The sequence below is a fragment of the Nicotiana tabacum genome, chromosome 22 (genome assembly GCF_000715075.1).
Source record: "Nicotiana tabacum cultivar K326 chromosome 22, ASM71507v2, whole genome shotgun sequence".
Classification (NCBI taxonomy): domain Eukaryota; kingdom Viridiplantae; phylum Streptophyta; class Magnoliopsida; order Solanales; family Solanaceae; genus Nicotiana; species Nicotiana tabacum.
Genome location: NC_134101.1, coordinates 46,192,830 through 46,214,229, shown reverse-complemented (window position 1 = coordinate 46,214,229; position 21,400 = coordinate 46,192,830).

Sequence of the window (21,400 nt, the reverse complement as noted above, 5' to 3'; positions counted from 1 at the left end):
ATATCATCTTCCAGATCTTCTGAGTCAATGTTCCTTATGTTGCGTTGTCACAGTTGTAGGTTCATCTGGATATGTAATAATTATGATGAAATGAATGTAGAAAGATAATAATAAATATGAAAAGCAGTAATGCATTAAAACTTTAAGATGTCAACAAATATGACTCGATGGCTCGAGTAATTATTTCAAAATAAAATATTGAAAATATCTTAAATGCTTAAAATTATTTGAAAGTAGTTCATGCTAATTTTCCAGGCTACCCAGGAACTTGGCGAGCCCGGGACGGTGCATCGGTCCAGTTATTGAGAACGGATCCTTCTTCCATTGTTTGAATAGTATGGTCTTCCTCCTCCTCCTCCTCCTCCTCCTCCTCCTCATCGATTTCACTGCAGCCCATGTCTTATTTATCTAGAAACAAGTCCCTCATGCCGACCAAAACCTCATCTTCCTTAGATACCCACATCATGTCAGCTTGATGGAATGTCTGGTGCAACGGTGGTACGGGTTGTTCCAATGGATAATAAGGGGCATTCCATAGCGGTGTCCAATCGTGACATTCTTTTCGTGTATATTCATATCCGAGTCCAAAGGTCGTTCCATGGTATTGTGGTTGTACGGGTTTGGTGATCCCCTGAAGCTTTTTGTCAAGACCCTTACCTGGTTCATATCCCTTCTATAGCAATATGCTTTTTATCTTCTTGCTCTACCATCGGTCTTTCTCAATTGTTTTCACCCATTCAATATGGTGATATGTTTCTCTGCCCAACTTCCTCGTATTTTCGATGACTGGAACGGTCTGATTAGTGTAGATGGGGTTGTTTCTATCTCCATGAATGATCACCTCCTGATGATTCCACTCAAACTTTACAGCCTGGTACAGAGTTGAAGCCACTGCCCCGGCTGCATGTATCCATGATCGTCCTAACAATAGATTGTAAGTAGCATATATATCTAGCACTTGGAACTCAACATCAAACCAATTTAGACCCATCTGTAGATCGAGGTTGATCTCTCTGATAGTGGCTCTCTGAGATCCATCGAACGCTTTCACATTCATGCTTCCCATTCGTATCTCGTGTAGGCCTTTACCCAATCTCTTTGGAGTGGTCAGTGGGCATATGTTCAGACTCGAACCTCCATTTATCAAGACTCTAGCGATGAACTTATCCTCTAATTGTACTATGATGTGCAACGCTCTGTTATGACTCAGTTCTTTTGGTGGTAAATCATCTTCGTGGAAATTGATTTTGTGGCTCTCCAATACCTGTCTGACCATGTTAACCATCTCTCCACTAGTGATGCCGGTAGGTACATAAGCTTCACTTAACACCTTCATCAAAGCATTCTTGTGTGCGTCTGAGTTTTGCAACAGTGATAAGATGGATATCTGAGCAGGAGTCTTGTTCAGGTGGTCAACAACAGAGTACTCCCTTGCTTGTATATTCCTTTAGAGATCGCCAGTGCCAGTCTCAATAATAGGTGGCTTAGGTGTAGCTTCTTTGCCCGTTCCTCCCAGATTCTCAGGTGTGTAAACTCTGCCAGTCCTAGTCATACCTTGCGCGACACTTGTTTCTTCCATTTTGGCTTTTCCCTTTCTCCTTACTTCCGCAATATAATCCCACGGGATGGCATCAGACTCGTAAGATGGTGTGGGAGCTACCATTATAGTGAAAGGTGTAGCTACCTCAACTTTAAATGGCGCCTGGGTTTGAATCACAACTGGCGTTAGGGTGACAGGAGATGTTTTAGGAGCGTCTCCCTCTTGAATAAGTCCAATGGACCCTTCCTGATCCCACTCCTCATCAGTTTCTATCACGTTCACTCTCTCGCCTCTGTGATCCGGGGGAGGGTTGTTGCGAACATTTGGTGTAGCTTCCTTTACTTGTATAACCTTAGTGTCGATCAGCGTTTGAATTTTGTCTTTCAATGTGCGGCACTCCTTAATGGTATGACCCTTCATGCCTGAATGATAAGCACATGTTTTGTTAGGGTTGATCCATTGGGAGGAATTTTCCACAACAACAGCAGGAATAGGGGTGACGTAACAAGTGGCCTTTAGTCTCTCATATAGTTGGGCTATGGGTTCAGCAATTAGGGTGTACTGTCTGGGTGGTCTGCGGTCGAAATTAGGACGCGACTTTGGGTAGTATTGGCGGGCGGGTGGAGGTGAATGGTAATATGAAGGTTGAGTGTTATACGTATGATAGGTGGTGGAAGGGTATTGGTATTTTGGGGGTGAGGGTTGATATGTGGATGGAGGTGTTGGTATGTGAGGGGAGACTTAGGGCCCTGGGCTACCATCACGGCACCCACTTCTTTCTTCTTTAAAATACCTCCTGATTGCAAAGCTTTATTTTTGGCCTGCCGTGCCTCGAAATTGGTTACCATACCATTCTTAATTCTTTCTTCTATTCTTACTCCTAGCTTGATGATGTCGGAGAACTTGTAATTTTCAATGACCATCAACCTTTCATAATATTGTGGATCTTGAGCTCTAACAAAGAACTTGTTCATTTGCTCTTCTTCAAGTGTTGGCCTTACCTATGCGGCCTCTGATCTCGAATGAGTAGCATACTCACGGATGGTTTCTGTCGGTTACTTCTTGAGGTTTTGAATGAAGAAAATGTCTGGCGTGTTTTCCATGTTGAACCTGAATCTATCCATGAAATCTGATGCCATACTCACCCAATTAACCCACTTCTTTGGGTTTTGACTTATGTACCAAGAAAAGGCGTCCCCTTAAGGCTTTGCATAAACAGTTTCATGCGGATTTGTTTATTTTTTCCCATTCCTACAAGCTTGTCCCAATATGTTCTCAGATGCACCTTCGGATCACCAGTACCATCAAACATTTCGAACTTGGGAGGTTTGTACCCCTCTAGCAGTTCCACATCCGGTTGAATGCACTGTTCCTCATAGTTTAGACCTTCAACGCCTTTCCCCCCTTCAACCTCTGGACTCTCCCTGTGAGCTTCTTGAGTTCCTCTGTCATGATTCTAATGAGTAGGTCCTTCTCAATTGATTCGGGTATGCATAGGGTTTATTGTGGGGTAAGGGGTAAGGTTTCCACATATATCGGGTTGCTTTGATCAATTCCCGAAACTTGGGTATATGGGTGGTCATTGGTCAAGTTTTGGGGATCGGGAGTGGGTTGTGGCGCATTTTGGGGAGTGTGATAAGTAGTGGTTTATGGGTATTGAGTTGGATGATAGTGGTGGTGTTGAGGGGTTGGCACTGAAGGCGGGTTAAGGTTTTGGGGAGGTGCGGGATTATGATGCTGGTGTTGTGCGGGAAGATTCGGAACTATGGGTAGTGGATTCTGATTTTGTGCATTTTGTGGTGGTGTTTGGTTTTGGGTTGTCGGGTTTTGCTGGTGGATGTCGAGAACATTGAGAGTGAGGGAGAAGTTTGCCAGATTTCGGACTTGCTCAAGCTCGCCCTGTAATTCCAAGATTTTCTATTCCAAACGTAAGACCAACTTATTCTGCCCCGGAGTACTTCTGCCATCTGAAGTTTCAACATTTTCTGTTATAGCAGCATTGTCTTTCCTGATACCGCTTAAATCATCCATTTTCTATTTTCCCTTGCTTTTAATTTTCAGGTCTCTAGGTGGAGGAGGAGGTGGAGGATCTCTGGATATAGTGTGGTATTTTGATGATGCCAGTATGCACGAACCAACCTTTGAGAATGGGAATAATAAAAATAAAAAAAATAAAAAAAATAACCAAGTGAGTAAGGTGAAATAAAAGAGTGTTCGCAATATTTAAACATGTTTCACAAAATCATGTAATAATTCGCGTCCTAATTTGGGGGACCTCATTATGCTTGAGGTAGGCCTAAGCGACACAAAGACTTGGAGAAAATTGATGTCAACTTTGCTTCATTTCATTAATGCAAAAATAAGCCAAACAAGCTTTCACTAAATCGATAATAATAATAAAGTCACTAATGGCATCAAGCCTTATTACATCGAAATCTAATCTAAGCTAGAAAGCAGTAAAGAACATTATCTCCTAATCTAATGGTCCCTGAAGGACCTTCTCTATGCTTGGCTCTTTTGACCCCATCAATCAAGTTTCCCAAGTCGCACATATCCAACAGTAAGTAAGCTTTTGCTAGATTCTCTCCCCCATTGTTGTTCATGCCTTGACAATCCAAGAGTCTCATTCTCATCTTCCCTTCTAACTCCATCAGTCCTTGTTTCATGTATTCCAATATTTCCGTTGACTTAGTGGCAATCTCCTTCCATTCCATTATCGCCTCCATGTTCACTTTGTGCTTCTCCAGATGTTTTGCTTCGGACTCGAACACCCTTTTGCGTAGCCTCTTGTACTTCACATGTGCCTCATCCACTTCATCTATGATCATATCCTTCATGTTGACTCCTGGTTTGACGTCCCCAGCTACGTCGTCTTCCAGCCATGATAGATAGTAGTACATATGACCGGTGTGATACCTGTCTAGCTTAATAGTCTCTCCTTCCACAATGATCTTTTAGTTCCACAAGTGTTTCGCTTCGAACTTGAACGGGATGACATCTCCCTTGAAATCTGCCTTGTATTGGACCATGTTGGAAACTCGAGGTATGACTTGTTTTCTTCCTGCTTGTCGCATTACCCTTATAGGAGCGTAAGGGTAGATACCTCACAGCCCGATCACTACCAAATGAGTAGTCGCCCTTGACCTGATAATGAACTCACTACTAGGAAACCATTCAAACATCTAATGCACTTGCTCGTCTGTTAAATTACTAAAGAAACGCACTCAACTTACAGCATTTCCAGGGTTTGCAAACTTGTCTGGAATAAACGTCATTCTCTTTGGGTGATGGTTGGCTATGTAGTCATTTAGTGTCCTTCGTAGAAACTATTGATGATACTCACCCCTCTGAAAGTGTTCCAGCAGCCAGACTTGTAGTAATAGGTTGCAACCCTCAAAGTGGTTGAACCCACGCTTACACCGATCTAGACCACGGTACATCTCAGCTAAGATTATTGGGATGATAGTATAAGTTTGTCCTTCGATACCATCCATTAAGGTCCTGGCGACCATGGCTAAGCGAGTATGATTTCTTGCCTCTTTCATTGGAAAAATCAACAACCCTAGGAAGCAGACAATGAAAACATAAACCCGGCGATGCACCCATCCCAAAGAAGTAATGTCTAGTTCATCATGATGAAGACGATATGACTTGCTATGCCCATAATGCTCGTAAAGAAACTCAAAAGGGATGTATGATTTCTTCAGACAAAGCAGTTCATCATTCTTCTTGAAACCCAAGATTTTCAGAAAACCACGGGGAGTGCGATTCTCTGGTACTAGCAATCCCGGACCATCCCATGGTAACTTGGTGAAACCCCCTATTTTTTCTAGGAGAGGGGTCATTTCTATATCGCCGAATCGAAAATCAGCTCGTTTCTCATCCCAGAATATAGTAGCGGCCTCGATCAATTCCCTATTTGGTTGAATGTTCAGCAAAGATGACAGGTCACCAAGTACTCTCCTTGCATGATTCTTGTCACAAGGTGCAAGGTCTTTCCACCAGTCAAGTAGCAGAGGCGGGATATTCTAGACCATACCGAACCTGGAGATTTCGTGCTTCATTTTCTGCAAACAAACAAAGGTTAGCCCTTTTCCCCTCCAGATTTGACTACTTACGCAATAATGATCAACACGTTGGCATATTTTCTCTAACTAATGCAAATAATATGATAGTGTCCATTGTGATTGTGGAAATACCGTCGAACTTTGGACAAGGTTTATCTTAGCGGGTTGTTACATTAACAACATTTCAACCCGTACTAGGTTGAGCATGATGCATGTACATTTAAAATTGGAGTAGGGTTTCTAGAAGGGTCTAGACGGGTACTCCCAATTGGACAACTTGGGAGGAAAAGGCACGAGACCGTCGACTGTACCATTGATCGACTAGTCTACCTCAAATAAGCCTTTCCGATTTAAAAGGGTGATTTTATGAAAGCGCGAACACTCATCAAGAGGCACTATGTTGATAATTGGCACGAATGGAGTATGATGCTGAGCATGCTTTATGCATAAATAATGATACATTTCCAAGTATTTTCACGATAAAAGTACGTAAAAGAAGTAAATAAAATAGCAGAAGTGAACATGAAAAGAAGAGAAAAGAAAGGAAAGACAAAAGAAAGAAGTCAGTTTAGCTCATGAAAATATGTGAGAACATAATGAAGTAGGCATGGAAATAGGTATGGGAGAGTCATAATGTAGTAGTCTTAGACAAGATGACGGAGATGGAGAGAGGTCGTACATGTCATAGCAATTTAAAACAAATAAGGGAAGGGATGTGCACGTCATAGCAGTTTAAATCAAATAAAGGTGAATAAGGAAAGGGATGTGCATGTAATAGCAGTTTAAAACAAATAAAGGTGAATAAGGAAAGGGATGTGCATGTAATAGCACTTTAAAAAAATAAAAGAAAGTAATCCACATAAGTTAAGTTTATTATGGTAAAAGCCTAACTTTACCCAGCAGAGTCGTCATGCTGTTGTGCCCCGTTTTCTCGCTAAAGCGGGTTTCGACATGTGACAACTCTTTTAAAATGGGATATTGAAAGAGAAGAGTCGCCACCAAATGATTTTTAAGGTGTGTTAGGGCACCAGTTTGCAAATAACTCTATTTGACTAGTCAACGCCACCAAAGATCGGGTAAGGGCTTAAATTACCTCAAAGAGAAGGTCTTAGTCACTCTTCGAGGTTCATAACTGTGGGTCCCGGCCTATCTTTAGACTACGTGGATTATGTAATTAAGCTAGGAGATCAAATAAATAGAAGGGAAAATCAGAAGTTGTGGAGTCTTATTAAAACATATAAGAATCGGTACAAGTCTTAATAACTACAAAGGTACAAACTATACTGATCTATGTTGAATGACTATGTGTAAATAACACGCACATAAAAAAGTAGGAGGGAGCCCTAAGTTTTTTAGCCTAAAGGATCACCTCGTGCAACATAAATAATACTTCGCAACTCTCTTAAGGTAGAGGTTGCTCGTATTATTCAGCGGGCACAGACTATCATCTCCTGCTACCCGATTATTATGTTGAAGTTGTTTACCTAAAGGCGTTTTAATTCAATTCTAAGTCATTCCCTATGTGTGCACTACCTGTCTCATGCCTATGGTCCGGGAGGCTTTGGGCCTACTATCAGGTGGTTCTAGACTTTACTTAGGTTGCTCAAAATGATAGAACTAGGCGACATTCTAAACAGATAGGACGACATACATTAGCAATAAAAGGCTCAAGTTAACCTCCACACATAAGCATGAAAGCACGCAAACAGATCTCTAGTTAGGCAGTATACAGAATTAAGACGTATTAGAATCATTAAGTCCAATAGGCATGATTTCTAAATGATTCCAGTATTTTACAGGCAGTGTTCTAATTTCTGGACTGACGTGCAGGCAAATTAGAGTGTTACAAGTCCTATAGATAGGATATCTAATCGTTTGCGTAATAAGGTGGTGAAAACAATCCCTTAATTCTGAATTACCAATGTTGATTTTATGGATATGCGTCTTAGGCAAGTGACAGTACCTTATAGTCATGTTCTCTAATAGTCGCATGATTAAGCAGTGAAGTCGCTTGAAAACACCGGATTAGTAGCGTCAATAAACACCCTATAGGCAAGATTTCTAACAATTAGACTTGATTTTATAACACTTTATCCCTATAGGCAGGTTATTTAAGTGAGGCAGTATAAAAGAAGCATGAAACAGTTGATTAATTATTAAACTTTATAGCCATGGTATCTAGATTAGCAAAAGCATTGCATTATTGTATCCTATAGGCATATTATTTAAGAACGTTGAATAGCGGACATGGTAATAAGTATAGCATATTTTGACAAGTTAAGTGAAGTGTGTGCATGATTCCTATAGGCACGATTCCTATCAGTGTGCAACACAAGCTAAACGAAACAAATAAGGCATGCTGGATGTAATAGCAAATACAACACATAAACCCTATACGCATGTTTTCTACCTATTCATGTAAGTATTAGAATACCCACAGTCCCCTTTTATTAACTTCCCCATCATTCGTTATTACAAGTTATCACAGCCTGAATGAAATAATCAAATATGAATAATTACAGAACATACCACTATGGGCCCAATGATATGCCCAGTACAGATGACCTAGTGCTTTTCTAGGCCTCTGACAAGTCCAGTAGACTCAAAAACCCAGCTCATAAGACCTGTAGTAAGTCTGACTCCAACAGCCAAGCCCAAAAGCAACAGACTATATGTTGAACTAACTAACCCAGGAAGGAAGCCCACGCACTTATTTTCTTAAAGTTGTAAAGCTAAGTATCACCAAGATGTATAGACAAAAACATGTGACATATTGGCAAGACACACATAAGACGAATTCATTCTTTGCGTTTTAAGGGGACATGATTGATTATCCTGGGATAACAGACTCTTTTGAATAAAGTTTCAAACACTAGCATGGTAAAAAACAACTTAAGGCAATTTTTAAATAGGGGATCTCATCATGAAAAGCTAAGGGAGCAATAAAGAACAGCCTCAAAGTAGTAAGTTCAACATTGAAACTAACAGTATAGGTTCATGGTCAAGTAATTACTTAACGAGAGAAAGTTATCATAGTACAAGAAACAATATCAAACAGTAAGAGAAGCGAGCATCAAATCTAATACCATTTTTCCATGTATGGTGAAAGAAGGCCAGTTGTAAGATTTATTCCTAAGGTCTGAACTGGTACTAAGGAGTGCAGGATTGAGCAAATCAGCAAACACACAAGAGAATCACAAATACAAAATAACAGGTCCTCATGAACGGCAGGACCAAAAGAGTAACAAGTTAGGCATGGACTAAATTACTTCCTAAGCATGAATTTGGTTGACATAACAATCCAAGACAGGGTAGGAAAGTAGGATTGACAACAAACATCAGCATAACATAGCAAACTAAACAGGTTTAGTAGAGCCAGAATTCTCAATATGCAAAGACGCATTAACAGCTAGATTGTCACATAAAGGTTGGATACTACATTTTCACCTTACAGACTATAAGTATTATTAAACAGCCCGGGATTGAACTAAGCATGGAACACACAATAAAGCTCACAATTGGCTGACATCACAGTTAAGAATTGGCCACAGTAGAGTATCAGATACATTAGAACACATGAGTTGGTCTATCGTAAGGATGTAGAACAAAGTAGGGAGAGTAGCAGGTAATAAGCTATAAGGCCTCGTAAAATTTTGTAAAGGAATTTAAGGTTTCGTATGTCCAAGTATGCTATTTACATGTTGCCCACTATGGAGGCTAGAGTATGTCGTTTTGTCCAAGGCCTTAGCTCATTGGCTATTAACGAGGCCGCTACAGCTGCCTTGAATTCTAATATGAATTATGGGGAAATGGTGGCGTTCGCTTAAGCTACGGAGAATCAAATGTTAAAAAGAAAGACGGAGTAAGATAACAACAAAAAGACCTAGTCCGCAGCAATTTTAGTGTCCCCTACAGTGGGAGTAATAGTAGAAAGGCAATACATAGGAGAGTGTCATCCGGACCCACGCAGTCAGTTGTTCAGTCTTAACTTAGAGCAGTACCATCAGGGCATGATCAGTAGTGGTGGGGCCATAGTATGACAGACCAAGGCAATAAGGGATCTAATCAGCAGGTCCAATCAAGCGGGAACTATCCGCTGCAGCAGAGGCACCCATGTCCCAAGTGTAGGACGCGTCATCCGGGGGTGTGCCGATGTGGCACTGATGAATGTTCCGGGTGCAGAGTCAAGGGTCATCAGCTAAGGCACTGCCCCAACAACCAAGGAACAACAAGTAATCCCCAAACCCCATTTCCCCTTGTTACATGATGTGTGTGAATGTGTGTGACCATAAAGTTGCATGCCATGTATGCTTGACCATGGGATCGTACTTCCTTACATGTTTTGGACCTTTAACCACGTTAGGTTTAACTCATACGGAAATGATGAGATGCAATGGCTATAGGTTTTGGTAGGGTGGGGGATTAGAGGTGTTAACCCAAGCTTATAACGCGACTTAAGTGATTAGCAAGGGTGTCTAAGGGGGTGTTCATATAAGATAAAGATGTCGGTGAAGGTGTATGCCCTTAGTCACTATATTGGCGTATGTGCATAAACTTTCACATATAAGGAAATGCGTTTTTCTTGTCATTTTTCTATATCCAAGTGTGGACAAACTTGTTTAGAATATTTCACGAATGTTGCATGAGGCTAAAGGTCGATACTAGAAATTTGAAGATCATATTTCGTATTGTCTCTTAAAAGTAGAGATTCAGGAAGAGCAAGAAAAGTTGCGAGGTTCCCACAATGATGTGCTATAGTATGCCAAATGATGACTGGGTTGAGGAGTTTACTTTCTATACTGACATCCAGACTCGTACGGTTTATGAAAATCCTCCAATTGATAATGTAATGCCTAGGATGTCACTGTTGATGTTGTTTTCAAGTCTGTGCTACAATGTGTTATTATCTATTTGTTGTTAGGATCGATTTCTGGGATTACTCTGGCAAGTGGATACACCCAGTTACAGGGAGACTCTGGTGAAATTTTTGGAGATTTAGGGAGTTAGCAAAATTTTGAAACTGTTGGTGTGTGTGAATTAATAGTTGGCCCACATTGGATGCTAATGGTGAATTTTGACCCTCATTCAAGGATGAATGATCCTAAGTGGGGGAGAATGTAAGGCCCCATAAAATTTCGTAAGCGAATTTAAGGTTTCGTGGTGCCGAGGTAGGCTTATATGTTTGAGAATTGTAGAAATTCTTTGTGGCTCACAAGCTCATCGTGGCTCAGACTTTTGGGTTGAACAGTGCATTGGGGAGTTGAAGAAAATCTTCGGAAGCATAGGGCATTTCTACGGTCGTAGAATTGATCTACGAACCGCAGATCTACCACGAATTGAAGCACAGTGATTGTTGAATTTAAAGGTCATTTCTGCGATCCATTATGCAATCACATATGCACTTCCCAGACCGCATTTCAGTTGTAGACTTGGATGAGAAAAATCTGGAATATGATTTTGTGGTCCAGACTACGATCGCAGAACAGGTCTGCGGACAGCAGAACTGTAGCAGACTAGGTCAGGCGAGTGCAGTTTTTTTGGGCATAAATTTCGCGGCCATTATGCGGACCGCATATTGATTATGCGGTACGGTTTGCGATCGCAGACCCAATTTCGGCAAGTTTAAGTTTTGGAGATTTTACCCGATCCCATTTTTATAAAAAGGCTTAGGGGGTCATTTTTAAAGGCTTCATCTGATATTTTTAGAGAGAGGTGAGAGTATCTTAGAGAGAGAAAGAGAAGACCTAGCCATTTGTACATCAATTCTTGCTCAAGGCTTGAAGAATTCACAAGGATCTTGCTAGGGCTTCAAAGAGGTAAGAATTTCTTTCCCCAATTCTTCAATTTCGTGTTTGGGAAAAATATAGGTGATTGGGAATATGATTCTTGGGTGTAAGAGTATTATTTATACATGCATGTACCAATAAGGTTTTTGGGACGATTGGTGAGCTCAAATGGGTAAATATTGGGTTGTGGATTGAAGGAAATCTTGTAGACCTTGTAACAAATTTGCACACATAGTGTTTGATAAAATGCTCAAATGAGATGGACCATGAACATATTCCTAATTTGTGTTCAATTTTGCTATATCTCTAAATAGATTGAAGTGGTTAGGATTTCCGGAATGTTGTAGTAAACTAAAGGGCTCGAAGAAAGGTATGTTGGCTAAATTTCTCTCCTAAAATTGAATCCCATGATGTCCTTGTAAGTCTCGAGTTACTCTTTACAAATTGATTATTTCGAATAAGCCTTGTGTCCAAAAGATATATACTCAATATGTATTCCAAATGTCCTATTATGTTACGTGTTATTTGAAAATGTGTTTGAAGCATGGGTTACATATCTAATTGTTATAACATCAAGTCGTAGCCCAAATGAAATCTATTATGCCAAATTGTGTAAGAAATCTCAATGTGCTTAACGTTCATACCTGCTCACATGTGGACTTAAAGTCTTGAATAGAAATGCTTTACTGTTTATGATCCGTAATGATGTTTGAAAGTGAATAAAGCGAGTATGAGATGTAGAAATGTGGTCATCGTGCCAAGAATGAGAATTACATTTGTGGCCAATAGTGCCAATGAAATGAAAGAATGTGTGGAACATTATGAGATGAGTTTTGACTCCTTTATATAATAATGTCATTAGTGTCCTATGATCACCCCATGACTATTTATGACCATGAACTGTGGCCATTGCCAAAACGAGAATCATGAACTTAGCTAGTGACCCAAGATGACAAAGAGGTATATAATGAGGTGTAAAAGAGACGTCCTATGCTAAATGATGATGAACCTTAAGGAAAGAAATTAGGTCTATGTACCATTGAAATCTACTTAATGATTGGTCATGTATTTGTTAATGCAATGAGCTATGTTTCCCCACGATGAGCATGAACATGAAGTGTTCCAATGATCCAAGAACCTATGATGTGTTATGAATCCTATGAAACGCATAGGTATAATGTGTTATGGATCCTATGGACGGTCTATGAAACGCATATATATATATATATATATATATATATATATATATATATATATATATATATATATATATATATATTGTGTTTGGAATCCTATGGACGGTCTATGAAATACATAGGTGTATTGTGTATGAAATGGTATATGTGTACGGTATGAATAAATACTATGGAGGCTCTATGAGACGCATAGATGTATAATATGACATGTGAACACTAAGAATGGTCTATGAAATGTATGGTCGTAAAACAAGAGAGAGATATGGACGGTCTAGTGAGACGCATTATTAACGTAGACAATAGGCGCCACTTTTATTGACGTTGTTTGTACATGTTGTTTCAATTACATTATATTATGTATTCCACGTATAGTTCATATGGATTAGTTGATCCTAAAAGAGGTTTAAAGTGATGTAAGTATAATAAGACCTGAAATTTGAATCTATGGGATATTTCGTAGTTCCTTGATGTCCATTGTTTGCCTCTTATTTGAGTTACTGTATTTTCATATGTTGGTTGTTTGCCTTACATACGAGTACTATTCCACATGTACTGACGCCCCTTTTGTTGGGGGCGCTGCATCCTTTCATGGATGCATGTGGTTCCATAGCAGACGACATCGATAAGTGACATCAATATATCCTCCTCAGCTACTTGGTGAGCCCCATTTCATATCGGGGTCATGCACCTTTTGTTTTCTCATGTATTATATTTTGAGGTATAGTCGGGGCCTTGTTGCCGGCATTACCCTAGTACCTTTTGTACCCGTTAGAGGCTCCGTAGATATAGTGTGGATTGTTTTTGTTTTTGGAAAGGTTAAACTAAAAATGATGTAATCGTATCATTTGTTCCACTTTAACTATGATTGTACTATGTTATGTTTCAAAGACTTGTTAACGGCGTGACTAATGGAAAAAGGACTGGTGTTGTTCACATGACTTCTTACTGACTTATTAATGAAATGTATTCTTCTCTTTATTCATGGGTGAGTTGGGTAGAAGGCATCTAGTAGGCTTGCTCGGCCGGATTTACTCAGTTGAGCGTCGGTCGTGCTCCCCGATTTCGGGGCATGAAATAAGCATTCAAACACACATATTAAGGTAAACATGTTTAAGAGAGACAACAATCCTTCATATTAAACACAGGTAATAGACATATCAGAGTTGGCAATTTTAGGGAAGATCAAATACTAGAAAAAGTTCAGAGTCACAAGACAACTTCAGAGCCAATAAGGTCGCATACAGAGAAGGAATAGAAACATATTGACTCACACAAATTTCAGTGGCATGAGTGTACGAAATGCGAACACAAACAAAGGAGAATGAAACTGCGAAGGCCAAGGAAACTTACCTGTTATCAAGTGATAAACAGATAAACAAGAAGAACAATCTCAACAGTACTCCAAATATCAACTAAGAGCAGTAGAACCCAAAATCTCAGTGAGACAGAGTTCCCAAGGATTTCAGATGAACCCCGGGCAGTGCTCGCACCAAGAAAGGTCAATTAGTCGAATTCCCATGGCCTTGGCTCTCAGCCGACCAAGAGCCAAAGTTCAAAACAATATAGAGTGAAAGAGTAAAAGAATAATAGTGATTAATGGCTCCTTTGGGGAATTTGGGAGAGGGGTTTATATAGTGTTGAATCAGGCGAGTAAATAAGGAAAGAAATCAAGCAAACATAAACCAAAAAAAGAAAAATATTACATGTAATCAGTAGAGTAACTGGTGAAGGAAAGAAATCAAATTCCAAACCCTAATTAGGATTCCTGGGTCGCAAGCCAACAAGTAAAGGCGAGAATCACCCTTTTCTCTCATGTATATGGACACAATATCGTCCAAATTCCATAGATCAAAGTCGATCTAGTCCAATCTCAAAAGGTCATACTTGCCAAAATCGAGCAAGTACTCAATTAATTCAACAGACGCGTACATAATAGCGAGGTATTACGAATAAGGTAAGTGAATCACAAAATAATTTTATATTTTAGGTCGAAATCGAAGAATATTAAGGGAGGCGGATGCTAGGGTTTCTTAGAAGAGAGGGGGGGAGTTGAGAGTATTTTGGGGCGGCCGTTTGGGAGGTAATGGGTTAGGGTTTCAGGAGTTTGGGTAATAAAAATAAGGGGGAGGTTGTGGGTCGTTGATCTTTGAGATCAACGACCAGGATTTAGTGAGTGGCGGATCAGGTTAGCGGACGGGTATAGGGTAGTGGGTCTCTGGTATTGGGTTAGGGGTTATTGGGCTAAGGTTTGGGGTACTTGGGCCATTAATTTTGCCCAAACAATTGGCTTAGGATTGGGCTGGATTTTAAATACAAGAAATTAAGGGAAAATAGTTAAATAAAATATCAAAAAAACTATTTATGAAACTTAATACTTTATAATAGTTGAAGATTATAAAAAAAATGAAAAAATTATTTTGACCCTAAATAAAATGACAAATGCAATTAATTGTAGAATATAAGTTATTATTGTGAAATTGTGTAAATAGCTCGAAAAATACAAATGTAATTATATAAAATGAAGTAGAATATTATAATACATACATGTAGGTGTAGATAATAAATTTGGATGATTAAGTCATCACAAAATAATTTGAAAGGATAATTAATAAACATTTAAACAATTTAAATGCAAGAGAAAATCAATTTTAAAGCCTTAAAAATTATGAAAAATTATTGAAAGTCCTTACATGACTCTTGTAGATTGATGATGATGCAGAAATGATATTTTAAAAGTATAAATGATATTTATAAAATATGAGGGAAAAGTTGGGTATCAACAAATGTCGGTAATCAATACACATACTCATAGTACCATCCTTCTTCTTCACAAATAAAACCGGTGCACCCCAAGGCACACACACTCGACCTGATAAAGCCCTTATCAAGCAACTCTTGAAGTTGTTCCTTTAACTCTTTCAATTCCGCTAGTGCCATGCGATATGGTGGGATAGAGATGAGCTGAGTGTCTGGCACCAGATCAATACCAAAATTAATATCCCTATAGGGTGGCATGCCCGGTAGGTCTACAAAAAATACATCTAGAAAGTCTCTCACTACCAGAACTGACTCAACGGTAGGAGTATTAGCACGAACATCCTTCACAAAGGCCAAATATTCCAGACATCCCTTCCCAACCATTCGCTGAGCCTTCAAATATGAAATCACTCTATTGAGAACAAAATCCAAGGAACCTCTCCACTCAACCTTATGCAACCCTGGCATCGCCAACGTCACGGTCTTAGCATGAAAATCCATAATAGCGTGATATGGTGACAACCAATCCATGCCTAAAATCACGTCAAAATCAACCATGCTAAGTAGTAAAAGATCAACTATAGTCTCTAATCCCCCAACAGTTACCACACACGACCGATACACATGGTCCATAATAATAGAATCACCCACCGGTGTAGATACATAAACAGGCATAACTAAAGAATCACGAGCCATATCCAAATAACTAGCAAAGTATGATGACACATATGAATAAGTGGAACTAGGATCAAATAATACAGAAGCATCCTTGTGGCACACTGAAACAATATTTGTGATCACGGCATCGTAGGCAATTGCCTCTGGTCTGGCTGGAAATGCGTAGCAACGAGTATGACCACCATCTGACCGACCTCCCCCTCTAGGGAGGCCTCGTGCTAACTATGCCTACCCCTAGCTTGTTGCGGGGGTGGAGCAGTTGTTGGTACTGAAATCATAGGCTGAAAGATCTACTATAGAACCCTACTCAGTAGTCTGGGGCAATCTCTCTTGAGATGACTCAAGTCCCCGCACTCAAAACAACCTTTCCTCTGATAGAGTTGTTGACCCTGATGATCTGAATAGCTGCCCGTGGGACCCTGTACAGATGAGGCATGGTAAGAACTTTGTGCCGGCAATGCACTAAATGATGACTGAGTTAGGCGTGCACTGTAGGAATTGTGGCTAACTAAGGAACCACGAGGAACATGGCAAGCTGCCTGAACGGGTCCAGAAGAACGACCTATGTTGTAATGGCTAAGCGTCTAGCAATCACGGCTGGTCCAACCTAGCATCAGTCGCCACCTCTCGAGCCATACTGAAACATAACCCATAGTTGAGGATATCGATGAACCTCCTAATCTTCTCCCTCTCAGTGGGAACCAACCATACTGCATGACAAGCTACGCAATGCCTCTCTGTGAGTCAGTGGAACAAATTTCTATAAGAAGAGAACTGAGAACTCATGCCATGTAAGTGGGCTACATCGGCTGGCCTACTCAACTTAAAAGTATGCCACCATTTGTAAGCTACCCGTATCAGATGAAAAATAGTAAATGCAACCCCACTTGTGTCCAAAATACATGTTGTGCAAAGAATCTACTAACACTTATCTAGAAAATCCTAAGCATCCTCTAACTCTGCTCTACTGAACTCTCGAGGCTTGAGCCTCCCAAACCGCTCTAGCCTCTTCTGCTCCTCATCACTCATAAGTGGTCCAACTCCGGCCTGAGCAGCAGCAACTGACTGAACTGGAAATACACCCGGTATCTGGAGTCCCTGAGCTAGCTGCTCTAGAGTACGGGCGGTAGGGGTCTGGGCACCTCCCACGGCCTATGAAGTGGTTGGTGCAGTTGGAACCGAAACCGTCTGATCTAGGCTCGTGCACACAGTTAAAATCTGGGCTAAGGCCTTTTGAAGGCCATGAATCATGATGGGCATTGTTGGTGCCTAAGCTAGCCCCGCCGAGTCAACAAAATTCAGTACCTGATCCTCAGCTAGAGTTCTTGGTGGCTCCATAGGTGCTTCTCTAGATGTAGTACGAGCCGCAACTCAGCCTCTACCGCAGCCTTGGCCTCTCGTGACCCTAACTGATGGTATTGGTGTCTGTCCACTTGATCTGGTCGCACGTGTCCTCATCATCTATGAGAGAATAGAAGAGTCAAGTTCAGATTTCAGAATAACAAATCCGCACGACAAGAATACAAGAAAGTGAAGTTTCCTAACAGTTCGGTAGCCTATCGAAGATAAGTACAGGCGTCTCCGTACCGATCCACATGACTCTACCAAACTTGCGCATGACTCATAATACCTATGAACCTAGAGCTTTAATACCAACTTGTCATGACCCAAAATTTTAACCTGTCGTGATAGCGCCTAAGACACTTGTTAGGCAAGTCGAACATAACAATGAAGAATAAAAATAATAGAATTTATAGAAATAACATAAGTCTAGAACCTCAATGTAACAAAATACTTCTAATACATGATAAATCTCCTAGAAACTGATAAATATAGAGTCATGAGATCTAATACGAAAATACAAGTCTGGAATGATCAAGTACAATACTGTCTGAAGTAAGGACAAGAGTACATAAGAAAAGAGATGCTAAGACTGTGGTCAAGAATGCAGTTCTATCTCGTCTCTCACCAATCAACTCTACTACTAGCCTCGGCTACTCATGACTGGGTCCGACACCTGGATCTGCACAATTAAATGTAGAGTGTAGCGTGAGTACAACCGACCCAATGTACTCAGCAAGTATCATAGCTAACCTCAGTGAGGTAAACGAAGCAAGAATTATAAATGATATTTGCTAGAACCTGTATAGATTCGTAGGTTCAACAAGTACAGAACAGTAATGTGATCAAGTATTAAGCACAGGAATGACCTATCTGTGTACATGTGTACAATTACTTAGGTACTCTGCTCAGTCAATGATACGGAATATAAAGATGATATGCAAATAAATCAGGTAATTAACCATGGAAATTACAAATAAAGATCATTAAGAGATAAACATGAGAGGGTGACCCTAGGGGGGTGGATCCCCATTATCGTACCAAACCACTAATCAGTTTTCCTCAATATTCACATGTACATCATTAAGAGATAAACATGAGAGGGTGACCCTAGGGGGGTGGATCCATATCCATACGCTGCACGGACAACTCACGTGCTAATAATATCAACTACAGGGACAACTTACGTGCTTCACGGATAACTCACATGCTAAAAATATCAATATTTGGATTCACACAGACAACTCACGTGCCAATAATATCAACCGCATGGATAAGTCACGTGTCAATAATCACAATCTGCCCGGCGTGGTCATAGACAACCAGTCCAGATCATAACACACAAAAAGCAAATATACGAGAATATAGGTACATGATTAATGATTATCAATTTTCATATTCCTAGACCGGTATAAATAACATGCTATAGTGTAGGCACGTGCAATGTGTGTTATCACAGCTAGAAAAGATAATTTCAGCATGAAATAGCAATTTATTTGGTTCAATCAGAAGAATAACCTCAACAAAATCTAAGACGTGGTACAGATAGCTCACAGAGGGGTACAAATAGGAGAAACATCTCACCTTGAAGCTTAGCAATCAATTCAAAGCACGGTATAGCCTAAGAACTACCCCGAGCATGTAAATATATCCCGGTGTACGCATATGGGATCAACCCACACATATGCGCTACACATAGCACGTAGTTATCGCAAATAATTCAGGCAACTAGTGCATCAACCAAGTTTAGATAAGATACTTACCTCAAACAAGCCAAATCACTCTGTTAACAAGCCCTTCCCACGTGAATCAACCTTAAGACGACCCGAATCTAGTCAAATCAACTTAATATAATCAATAAAATCCATAGAAATCTAATCCAAATGATAAAGATAAGATTTTAACCAAAATCAAAAAGTTAATCCAAAAGTCAACCTCAGGCCCGCACCTCGGAACCCAAAAAAATTCACAAGTTTTGAATGCCCATTCAATTACGAGTCCAACCATACTAATTTCGTCTAATTACATATATAAATCGACCATCAAATCGTTAAATCTCACTCTCCAATACCATAGCCTAAAATCTCCCAAATTTCACCTCAAATACACATAGACTAGGTGTAATAATCAATGAGTAATCAATATTTATCAACAAAAGTGATTAAACTTCACTTACCTCTTCGATTGTAGAAAAACCCCTTTTTAAAAATTCCCTTAGCCGAGTACCAAAACTCTCCAAATAAGAAAAACCTTGAAACCCTCGATTATAAAAATCAGCCCAACGATCCCGTATCTGCGGCCCCCAAACGTGCACCTGCAATACCGTTTTTGCGGTCCAAACCTCGCTTCTGCGAACCCAACTTAAATCCCGACCTACCGCTTCTACGGTCAGGTTCCCGCATCTGCGCATCCCCTCTTGCAGAAACTACTCAGCACCTGCGGTCCCTGATCCTCCGGCCCATTTCCGCTTCTGCGGTTCCTTCCTCGCAGAAGCGACTCCGCTTATGCAGAAATGTACACGCATATGTGATCTCACTGTTTCCAGCATTCTTCTGCTTCTGCGACCACCAGGCCGCTTCTGTGGTCTCGCAGTTGGAGCCCCTTTCTCGCAGGTGCGATTGCACCAGGCATCAGAAATTTCAGCCAAACTCCTAAGTCCAAAGATGACCCGAACTCTATACGAATCACACCCGAGGTCCCCGAGACCCAATCCAAGTATACGAACAAGTCCTAAAACACATTACGCACTTACTTAAAGCCTCGAATCACATCAAACAATATCAAATCATGAATCGCACCCCAATTCAAGCCTAATGAACTAATAAACTTTCAACCTCTAAAACTAATGTTGAATCATATCAAACCAATTCCGAATGAGCCCAAATTTGGCACACTAGTCATAAATGACACAACAGACCTATTCCAACTCCCGAGACCGAAATCTGAATTCGATATCAATAAAGTCAGTTATCGTTCAAAGCTCTCAACCTTCCAAACCTTCCACTTTCACCAAAATCATCAAATCAACCCATGAGCCTCCAAATCAACATCCGGACATATGCCATTCAGAGGTCGTCTATACAAAAGTCAAACTCCGGTCAACTCTTCCAACTTAAGCTTCCAACCTTGGGACTAAGTATCTCAATTCATTCCAAAACGTTCCCAAACCCAAACCAAACTAACCATCCAAGCAAGTCACAAAACAATGGACATAGAAGAGGCAATAAATAGGGGGATGGGGCTACAATACACAAAATGACCAGCCGGGTCATTATATACTCATACTACAAATCTACATATTTAGATTTTGATATTGATATAGCGACACTTAGGAGAGAGTTTAGGAGCTACTTGAAGACTTCATGGTTAGTTGTCCTGCTTGATCGATTTGTAGTGCCTCAGAGTCAATTATTATTATTATTATTATTATTATTATTATTATTATTATTATTATTATTATTATTATCTTTTTCGGATAATATTTTTATTGAGACAGTTGTATTACCTTATTTAGTTGTTGATGTCTTCCCAGGGGTTGTATTATGCGTGACAGGGGTCCGGTCCGGTCTGATCCGGGTTGAAGAAAAATGTGATCGGTCGGTCACCAATCCGGGCCGACACCGGTTTTTTCCAATGGGGTTTATCGGGTCTAGTCCTATCTGATGTTTTATTGAACCGAAATGGTTACGGGCCTAAGGGGTCGGGCCGGGCCGAGTTTTTGATTATTTCTTTTTGTATTTTGTATAACTACCGTAATTTATATTAAGATAAAGTAAAAATATAAAAACAAAAAAATAATCTTATAAAAAGAATGTTTGAATAAAGGTTGCAAAGGCTTAAAAATCCTTATATTTGAATATTTCATTAAGAATTTAAGATAATAGAATATAATGAAGATGGAAAAAAATTGCACTTATAATTTGCATGTTCTTTTTTTATTTCAAACCTGCAAATTAAAGTTTACATTCAAAGGTTTTGCATTGCCTTAGTAAGTTCTTCATAATCAATATGAACTTCTTGGTCATCTTCTGGGGT